The sequence below is a fragment of the Lithobates pipiens genome, unplaced genomic scaffold (genome assembly GCF_037356315.1).
Source record: "Lithobates pipiens isolate NorthernLeopardFrog02 unplaced genomic scaffold, aLitPip1_a1.2 Scaffold_24, whole genome shotgun sequence".
NCBI classification, from domain to species: Eukaryota; Metazoa; Chordata; class Amphibia; order Anura; family Ranidae; genus Lithobates; species Lithobates pipiens.
Window position 1 is genome coordinate 147,308 of NW_027507786.1, and position 10,193 is coordinate 157,500.

General features: G+C 45.3%; 1 long non-coding RNA gene across 1 annotated transcript in view; it reads right to left on the minus strand.

The window, feature by feature from the left end:
• Positions 1–10,193, minus strand: part of LOC143929541 (uncharacterized) — a 186,999-nt gene that overhangs the window by 110,404 nt on the left and 66,402 nt on the right. Inside the window, exon 2 of the long non-coding RNA XR_013262542.1 lies at positions 6,723–6,836. This is a non-coding gene — a long non-coding RNA (uncharacterized LOC143929541). The remainder of the gene's footprint in view (positions 1–6,722; positions 6,837–10,193) is intronic.

Below are 10,193 nucleotides of genomic sequence, written 5' to 3' on the forward strand. Positions count from 1 at the left end.
TTTTAAAACTTTTTTTTGCAGTGACCCATGTCCCCTGAGGCAGGAGGCAGGTCGCCAAACCCTTTTTAGGACACTATCTTGCATATTAGCCGTTAAAATTAGCACTTTCCAATTCGAACGTTCGAGTCCTATAGACTTCAATGGGGGAACGCGGGGGTCTTTCGCAAGTTCTGGTGCGAACCGAACCGGGGGGTGTTCGGCTCATCCCTACACACAATGCTCTGGCTTTCTGCCCCCCACACACTCTGCATCACACTGCTGCCTTACACAGACACAGACTCATCATTGGATCGCATCTCCTTATCCAGCCATGTGCTCTATCTCCGTGCTCCCTCCCAAAGTCTGATTGGTGCTGCCATTGGAAGTCCCCTCCTTCACCTCCCACTCTCTACATTACTCCCGGCGCCTCCCTCTGAGTACACAGGAGCCGGAACTACAGAGGAGACATTGGGTATCAATGCGCGCTGACAGTATTGACTGTCAACACACACTGAGAACAACAATGGGCGGTATACATCTGAGAAAAACATTGGGCAGTATGCATCTACCACAGTGTTGATTTGCGGTTAGAACCCCTGGAGACCACCAAAAGTTCCCCGTGGACAATCAGAGATCCATGGATCACTGGTTGGCGAACCCTGGTCTAGGGGATGTTTTTATGTTTTTTTTATTAATGCAGACTGAATTTGGATGGGGTGAGTGGGATCATGGGATACCCAAAAAGGACACTGAGTTTCTAGAGGACACTTCTCTTCCCACTGATACCTCACTGGGTCACAAGACAGGTAAAGCAGATAAGAGAAGTCCCGGATGATTCACCACTGACTGAATAAAGACTAGAGCCTTTGTGGGAGGGACAGAGATTGGTCACTAGGGGTCTGAATTTTTGTCAGTACTCAATACCACAGGATAATCAGTTGCCTAATATCCACTGAGCACTCTTCAGTGAGGGAGAAATAACAATACCACAGGACAGCTGGAGACGCTTCTCCATCTTCCATTGGGCACTCTTCAGACCAGAACCAAAGACCTGGCTTGAAATAGGCTTCTCAGCTATGCTAGAGCCGGGGCCACGATGACCCCCAAACAGCGTTCCAGTGGACTGCCCCGGGGGGGGGGGGGGGGCAGAGGGCTCCTCCTGCTGGACTGGACCCAGAACCAACTCAACTCCTGCTCCAAGCCTCAGGCTATTTATGGGCTCTCCAACCACCTACTAGGCACACCTCCTGAGGGATTGGCTGGGTCCCCATAAATATTCGGGCTACCCTCTTGCCTTCTTGCCCCCCCCCCCCGCACTATAATTCCAGAACCCTCTAGAATCGCAGGGGAAAATAAATCTGACCAACCAGCAGCCTGTGAAGCACTGAGCAGGATAAAATAATCAACCACCGCTCCACTGGCTACAGAGGAACCAAGCTAAATTTGCCTAACATCCTAAACCCTAACTAGGTGGGTGCATAAATAGTCAAATGTTAGTGGTTAGTATTTCTGCCTTGTAGCACTGGAGTTCCTGGTTGAAAAGCTAGCCAGGGTGAATTCTACATTTGTTCTCTCTGTGCTTGCTTCCTTCAAGTAGGCTGGCTTCTCTCCCACATGCCAAAGACATGCTGGTAGGTTAATTGGCTCCAGTCCTTTCTGGCCTTAGTATGTGTATGTATGTATGGGAGATAGGGACCTTAGATTGTAAGTCCCTTGAGGATAGGGGAGGATGTGAATGTCAATGGTTGGCGTTATATACATGTCTGTAATAAATAAATGATTGGTGAAAAACAGCGACCTTTGAAGGGTGGATTATGCCCCTTGCATACATTTTTTCGGTTTATTATAATTTATGACTGTAGTGCTCCTTTATTATCAGGAGTGCGGTTATCATGCGCGGAATTTAATAAGTGTTTAAACAAGAGGCTTAAATCATCCTACAACAATGGCAGAAAACGAAATGTTAGATAATTATTATATAATATTCAAGGTCAGCAAGTAGTTGCTAGGCAAAGTTACCGACAGAGCCGGAGGTGATCCATCCACATGCTCAGGAAATATCAGCGGTAATTATTTTGCGTGCAACCGAGAGACGAGATCCACACAAAATGTTATAAATATTCACAAGCTCCAGTTTTCTCTAATTAAGGCAGCGTTGATGCTTTGGTGAATTGTGAAATTGTAATAAGTGGCATTCCCCAATGGCTTTAAACTGTCATTTTACTCAGTTTACCGAGGGTAAGTATGCAAAAGAAAAATATAAAATGGAATCACATTTCAGATAGCAAATGTCTAGAACAGTGGTCTCCAAACTGTGGCTCTTTGCTTTCATCCGGTCCTTGGGGCGATATTCCTCACACTGACACCAACAATCGGGCACCATTCCTCACACTGACACCAACAATCGGACACTATTCCTCACACTGACGCCGATCGGGCACTATTCCTCACACTGACGCCGATCGGCACTATTCCTCACACTGACGCCGATCGGCACTATTCCTCACACTGACGCCGATCGGCACTATACCTCACACTGACGCCGACCGGGCACTATTCCTCTCACTGACGCCGACCGGGCACTATTCCTCACACTGACGCCGACCAGGCACTATTCCTCACACTGACGCCGATCGGGCACTATTCCTCACACTGACGCCGATCGGGCACTATTCCTCACACTGACACCAACAATATGGCATTATTCCTCACAGTGGCACCAACGAACAGGCACTATTCTTCACACTGACGCTGATCAGGCACTATTCCTCACACTGACACCAACAATCTGGCACTATTCCTCACACTGCCACCAAAGATCGGGCACTATTCCTCACACCGACACCAACAATCGGGCACTAGTCCAAACACTGACACCAAAGATCGGGCACTATTTCAATCACACTGACACCAACGAAAAGGGCACTAGTTCTCCCACTGACACCAACCTTGGGGCACTATTCCCCCCACTGACACCATCGATGGTAGACTATTATTCTCATTGACACCAACGATGGTACACTCTTCTTTCTACTGACACCAAGGGCGAGATTTACTGGAGAGTGCAAAATCTGGTGCAGTTCTGCATAGAAACCAATCAGCTTCCAGGTTTTATTATCAAAACTTAATCAAACAAGCTGAAGTTAGAAGCTAATTGGCTTCTGTGCACAGCTGCACAAGAACCTGAGTGATGCAGTTTTAGTAAATCAAGGCTGGGTTCACACTGAAGCACGAGTCCATGTGTGAACCGGCTCCATAGACAGCCAGTCACAATCTCCTGACATGTGAATTGGATGCGGGGGAAACCCACATCCAATTGGGAATAGTGTGAACCCAGCCTAAAGGATGGTACATTATTCCGCTCACTAACACCAGCGACGGGGCACTATTCCTCCTACTGACACCAACAATAGGGCATTATGCTTTACACTGACACAACGTTAAAACACTATTCCTACCACTGATACTAACCATGGGGCCCTGTTTCCCTAACTGACACCAACAATAGGGCACTATTCTTCCCATTGACACTACTACTTCCACTGACACCAACGATGGGGTACCATCTCTACTATTGACATCAAAGATGGGGTACTATGGATCCCAATGACACTAACAATGGAAAGCTATTCCTCCCACTGACACCAAGGATGGGGCACTATTCCTCCCACTGACACCAACGATGGTGCACTATTCCGCCCACTGACACCAACGATGGTGCACTATTCCTCCCACTGACACCAACGATGGTGCACTATTCCTCCCACTGACACCAACGATGGTGCACTATTCCTCCCAATGACACCAATGATGGGGCACTATTCCTCTCACTGATGCCAACAATGGTGCATTATTACTTCCAATGACACCTACAATGAGGCACTATTATTCCTTCTAATACTAAAGAGAGGGCATGGTTTACTCCCACTGACACCAGTGCATTTTCTACTTCTATTGGCCAATCCAGCCCTTCTAAATTTTAAAGAGCAGTAAACTGGCCCTTTTTTTTTTAGAAAGTTTGGAGGCTCCTGGTCTATAAGGATGAAACCTCTGATTGGAGAAACGAAAAAACTTTAAAGCTTTGTACCTTGAGCCCATTGTCTTACAGCTAGTTTAGGGCAAAGGTCAACTTGGATGCTGTTGGTATTGACTTTAACATTGCCAAATGTTACTGGCAGCTTCAGTGGTTCAGCTTGGAGGCCTTTTATGGAAATGAGCACCTTCTGCTTGTTTGTAAAACAGATGAACATGTTCAGAAATAGTTCCGCCAACAAGATACATAGTACCACCATACTCACCAGACTCTCCGACATATTGGAGGATTCTTCATATACACCGAGCAGCTTTTCCCAATCTTTTTAAAATAAAGGAACCCTTGGAAAGTCTCAAGGAACCCCTGATAATTAATATATGTGCCACTCACAGTTTATTAGCATGAAGAGTAGGTTGGAGCACGGTGTTAGTTATCGATTAACGCAGAGCATTTGGAATGGAGACATGCATAAAAGCCTGAAGAAGGGATCTAAGTTATGCCAAAAGCTTGCATCTTTATTACCTTAAGTTACATGAGAATACATAAAAAAGGAATAAGTAATGTAGCATATTTTGCATATCTGGCTTACTCTCTATGGCTTTCATGTTCAGAAATAATAATATAATAATAAAGACCGGAAAAAAAGCATGAACAGTAACATTTTTTAGTGTTTCTTGCATTGATGGTCAGTGAAGGGCCCCCTTATATTGGTTGTCATTGGGAGAAGGTCCACCATTCATTGGTGGGGAGTGAGAAAAACGTCCTTTGCATGGGTACTCCTTACACTGGTGGTCAATGGGAAGAATGTTCCCCTACACTGGTGCCAAGTGGGAAGAAGGGCCCTAAAATAATGTAGATAGTCAATGGGAAGAAGGTCCCTAACATAGATGGTCAATGGGAAGAATGTTCCTTACATTGGTGCTCAGTTGGAAGAAGGACCTCAACATAGATGGTCAATGGGAAGAATGTTCCCTACTTTAGTGTCCAGTGAGAAGAAGGACCCCAACATAGATGGTAAATGGAAAGAATGTTCCTTACTTTAGTGTCCAGTGAGAAGAAGGACCCCAATATAGATGGTCAATGGGAAGAATGTTCCTTACTTTAGTGTCCAGTGAGAAGAAGGACCCCAACATAGCTGGCCAATGGGAAGAATGTTCCTTACTTTAGTGTCCAGTGAGAAGAAGGACCTTACCATAGCTGGTCAATGGGAAGAATGCTTCTTACATTCATGGTCAATGAGAGGAATGCTTTTTAATTTAGTGCTCAGTGGAAAGAAGGACCCTAACATAGATGGTTAATGGGAAGAATGCTCCCTACTTTGGGGGGTCAGTGGCTAGAATGTTCTTTACATTGGTGGTCAGATGAAAGAAGGACCCCAACACAGATGGTCAATGGGAAGAATGCTCCTTACATTAATGCTCAGTGGGAAGGACCACCCTAAAATAGCTGATTAACTGGAAGAATGCTTCTTACATTGGTGGTCAGTAAGAAGAATGTTCCTTACATCGGTGCTCATTTGGAAGAAGGATCTAAACATAGTTGGCCGATGGGAAGAATAATCCTTACATTGGTGGTCAGACGGAAGAAGGATCTTAACAAAGCTAGTCAATAAGAAGAATGCTCCTTACATAGGTGGTCAGTCAGAAGAAAGTGCCTTACATTGATGCTCAGTGTAAGAAAGGGCCCCAACAGATGGTCAATGGGAAGAATAATCCTTACATTGGTGGAATGGGAAGAATGTTCCTTACATTGGTAGTCAGTGGGAATTACATTGTTGAGGTCATTGTGACCTCATGGCATAGCCATTAGTAGTTAGTTACAATTACCGGACTTGTTCTGAACTGTTCATGGATGGTTCGCTATTGACCAGCTTCTCCTGAAGCTTCATTAAAGCTAAAGAAAAAGCTGTTCAGATGAGTAGCAAATTGTCCTTCAAGGTTACAGAAAAAGTTAAGCTGAAGGTGGCCAACCACTTCTAGCTGTCCATAGGTCATATATAGAGATGGGTACCTTTAGAACTCTCTCATTTATTCTATGTCCTGTTTTCTAGATTTATCTTGCCAAAAACTTCAGATAATTAAACCAAAGAAAAAAACATTTTTACATTGCAGCTTACCAGTCCTTAGCTGTGGTGGCTGCATTGTGCCATTTTTCCAGGAAAAGAGAATTTTCTCGCAAGTACAAAATATTCCCATTGATCCCTCCAGAAATATAGTGTCCTTGTCACTTCCTGTAAACTACGAATCTATCATTACCCATGTAATGGAGATGAACAAAAAAGCAGACATATAAGCAATCCAGCTTGAGGACCAGCCAAGCCTCCATTCATAGATGCAGTGGAGGAGTGAGCGTAGCCACCCACGGACAGGAACTGCGTTAATTACCAGGTGAAATAAAAGAGAAAGAAGCCTGAAAGAACCAAGCTAATGTCGCCACATCTAAGGAATTTATTTTTCTTTTTAAATAACTACTGTTTAAGCTCTGATGAAGGGAGTCCCCTAAAAACCCCTGAACCGTGTTGGAATTTTAACGAATGCCTTGAACAATAAATTATAGCCGGACTTTACCACTTCTTTGTATTCTTCTCTATCTCTATAAGTTGACCACAAATTTTTGGCAGATTAAGTAAGATTCGTATAATTTAGATCAGCTGCCTGTAGTTCTGCTTCAACAATTATCTGGGAAATATAAAAAGGAAAATCCAACTTACAATTCCAAAAGGTCACCTTTGCCGGTCCAATGTGAATATCCAAGTTCTCTCAAGTTATCCCCTCGGATGAGAAGTGGGGGGGTTACAGGTACATTCTTGAGGTCCGTAGGCTTCCTGGAAGTAACAATAAAGAAAATAAACACCCCGGGCATGTGCAATGGAACCAATTAAAAAAAAAAAAAAAAAGACAATTGCCGTACAATAAGATTATTTAAATGAAGGCAACAGAGGACCAGCCTGCGATTCATACATATGCATCAGCCTCATTTGCATGTAGGCCTCATTAACCGGCTTTAATTGGCGCTATCTTTTTCCAAGGACATGGCGTTTCGGCGGCAGTTTAGAGGTAGGGACAGGCCGGGGGCACCGTGCCGGCTTTGTATTACCGCGCATACACAAGAACACAGGCATAATTGATATTGAAATTCAATGAATCGGTTAATTGCAGAGAGCTTCGTTTACCTCGGAACATTTTGTTATTTTTCTTTTTACATTCATTAGCGGTCAAAATGGGCACGAAATTTACACAATGTTCACTGTGATGTATCCCTCACTCATCATCTGCCGGGCACAGAGGGTGAAGAAGAAGCTAATTGCCGGCCGGATAATTTAATTAACTGAACGGGGACCGGTGGAAATAACATCAGGTATATGTTTTAATGTTTAAGTGCATCATGCTAAATGATGTGTAAAAAGGAGTTCTAAAAGTGGCTTTAAGCCTCCGAAATAAAAAATGAACAAAGCATATCCTTCTATAATGTGTACTTACCTCAATTCAATGCACTGAGGGTGATTTCTGTCTGCTCTCTCATTCCTCTGCTATCTGCATGAGTCACTCCTGACAGTCTATACCAGGGGTCTCCAAACTTTTAAACAAAGGGCCAGTTTACTGTACAATGACTTTACTGGAGGGGCAGAATGTGACTGGTGGGTGTAGAAAACGCCAAAAAAAAGAGTCAGTTGAGTAAACAATGCCCCTCCTTGGTATCAGTGAAAAAGAACAGTATCCCAATGTTGGTGTCAGATGGAGGAATGGTGCCCCACCATTGGTCTCAGTGGGAGGAATGGTGCCCCACCATTGGTCTCAGTGGGAGGAATGGTGCCCCACCATTGGTCTCAGTGGGAGGAATGGTGCCCCACCATTGGTCTCAGTGGGAGGAATGGTGCCCCACCACTGGTGATAGTGGGGAGGAATGGTGTCCCATCACTGGTGACAGATAAAGGGCCACATAAAGGCAAGCAAAAAGCCACATTTGGTCCCCGGGCCACAGTTTGGAGGTTACTGGTCTACACCGACACCAGACAATCCCGAAAGACAGACCCCCATCTCCTCTCCAGCACACAGCAGGTTATGCACAGCCTCAGCTGTGCATGTTTCCCTTTAAAACTGTGCAGAGAGGGGTTGTGTCCACGCCTTCCACTCAGGTCTCAGATTACACTAAGGTCTCAGCTCTATGCTGTGCAGTGTGTGACATCAGATCCCCACCCTCTGCCTTCTGAAGCTTAGGAATAATGTATAATATGTGTGCTTTAGAAGGTTGCAGAGGAGAGATAGATAGACAGGTAGAACCTATGTAGGAGGATTTGCTTCATCTATGTGCATCTCCTGAGGCCAGTCACAGAAGGGTTTACAATAACTTTAAGGCTCCTATAAGGTTCTGTGTGGTACAATCCTGCAGGGTTGCTGATGAGGGGGTACAGGCAGCACACCTTTACTGGTCCTGGGCCCCCCCCCCCCCCGCTGACCCAATGGGGCATGAGCCTAGTAAAGGAGTGCTGCCTGTGCCACCCTTCACCCGCATCAGTAGTCCTTGTCATGGCTTTCCTCCCACCATGACCTGGGAAGGGCCCGACTGAGAGCGCAAGGCACAACGTGGGACATTTTGGACAATTTCATGCTCTCAACTTTGTGGGAACAGTTTGGGGAAGGCCCTTTCCTGTTCCAACATGACTGTGCACCAGTGCACAAAGCAAGGTCCATAAAGACATGGATGAGCGAGTTTGGGGTGGAGGAACTTGACTGGTCTTCACAGAGTCCTGACCTCAACCAGATAGAACACCTTTGTGATAAATTCGAGCGGAGACTGCGAGCCAGGCCTTCTAGTCCAATTTATCAGTGCCTGACCTCACAAATGCTCTTCTGGAAGAATGGTCAAACATTCCCATAGACACACTCCTAAACCTTGTGAACGGCCTTCCCAGAAGAGTTGAAGCTGTTATAGCTGCAAAGGGTTCAATATTGAACTCTACAGATGAAGACTGGGATGCCATTAAATTTCATGTGCGTGTAAAGGCAGGCGTCCCAATACTTTTGGTAATATAGTGTTCATCCCGAACGTGGAGATTCTGTATTCGAGGTTTATAGCTCTGTTCACATATGACTCCGTACACTACTACTCGGATGTGGGTACAACCACTGGGTATTTCAGGGTGCTGGCAGTGGTTTGCAAGCACCACCGGTGCCAAAATGCACCATTTTACTTACGCTCAAAAAGCGCCTGTGTGCATGAGGCCTAAAATACAGGTTCACCTTAAATCGGCCCCTAAGCGTAGACTGCGGCTTCCACTATGTAATGGCAGCAGTTTAGATGAGAAGCAGGCCAGGCAGCACTTAATGAGGTAATGCGGTCACTGCCTCGTATTACAGAAAGTATGTAACTATTTAGTGACTGTAATAGTCTGTACAATGGGTATCTCCCAAAGCAACCAATCAGATTAAAGCTATAATTTTTTTCTGTCTCAGAGCAGAATATGAAGACTTGAAACTGATTAGTCGATACAGGACTGGCAACAGGATCCTTCCCAATCTGCTCAACATGAACTGGGAGAAGGCGTCCAGGCAGACAGGAATAGTAAGGCTTCATGTAGACTGGTCTACATTTACCTCGCTCGTGGGAAAACCTAAATTCATGGCAAAAATGTGTGGCTTCGCCGCATTTTGCTTTTTCCCGCAGCCGCCGGTCAGTAGCAGTAGATCTGCTTTTTTCACCACATTTACCAGGGTGAAGTCACACAGCAGCCTCGTCACCCTGGAGGACAGGGTAGTCTTTAATGGGCAAAGTATCTTGGATGAAGGTAGTCCTTCATGTTATTTTATATGGACTTTAAAGAATATGTAAAGATATTTCATATTCTTAATATGTGGCTGCTGTACCATGTACTTGTATGAGAACGTCTCCTGTTCTCTGTGTATTCCTTCATTTGTATGTTCCCACCAGTCCCTCTGCTTTCCCATTTAAAAACTGACCACATTAAAGAGGAGGGCCGGTTATACAAAAAAAAAAAAAAAAGTCAGCAGCTGCAAACACTGCAGCTGCTGACTTAATCAACACACTCACCTGTCCAGGGTGCCCGCGATGTCGGCCGCCCGAGGCCGACCCGTCCCTCGGCTCTCGGGTCCCGGTGCCGCCATTCCTTGTAAGGGAAACAGGCAGTGGAGTCTTACGGCTTCACTGCCCGTTTCCTACTGCT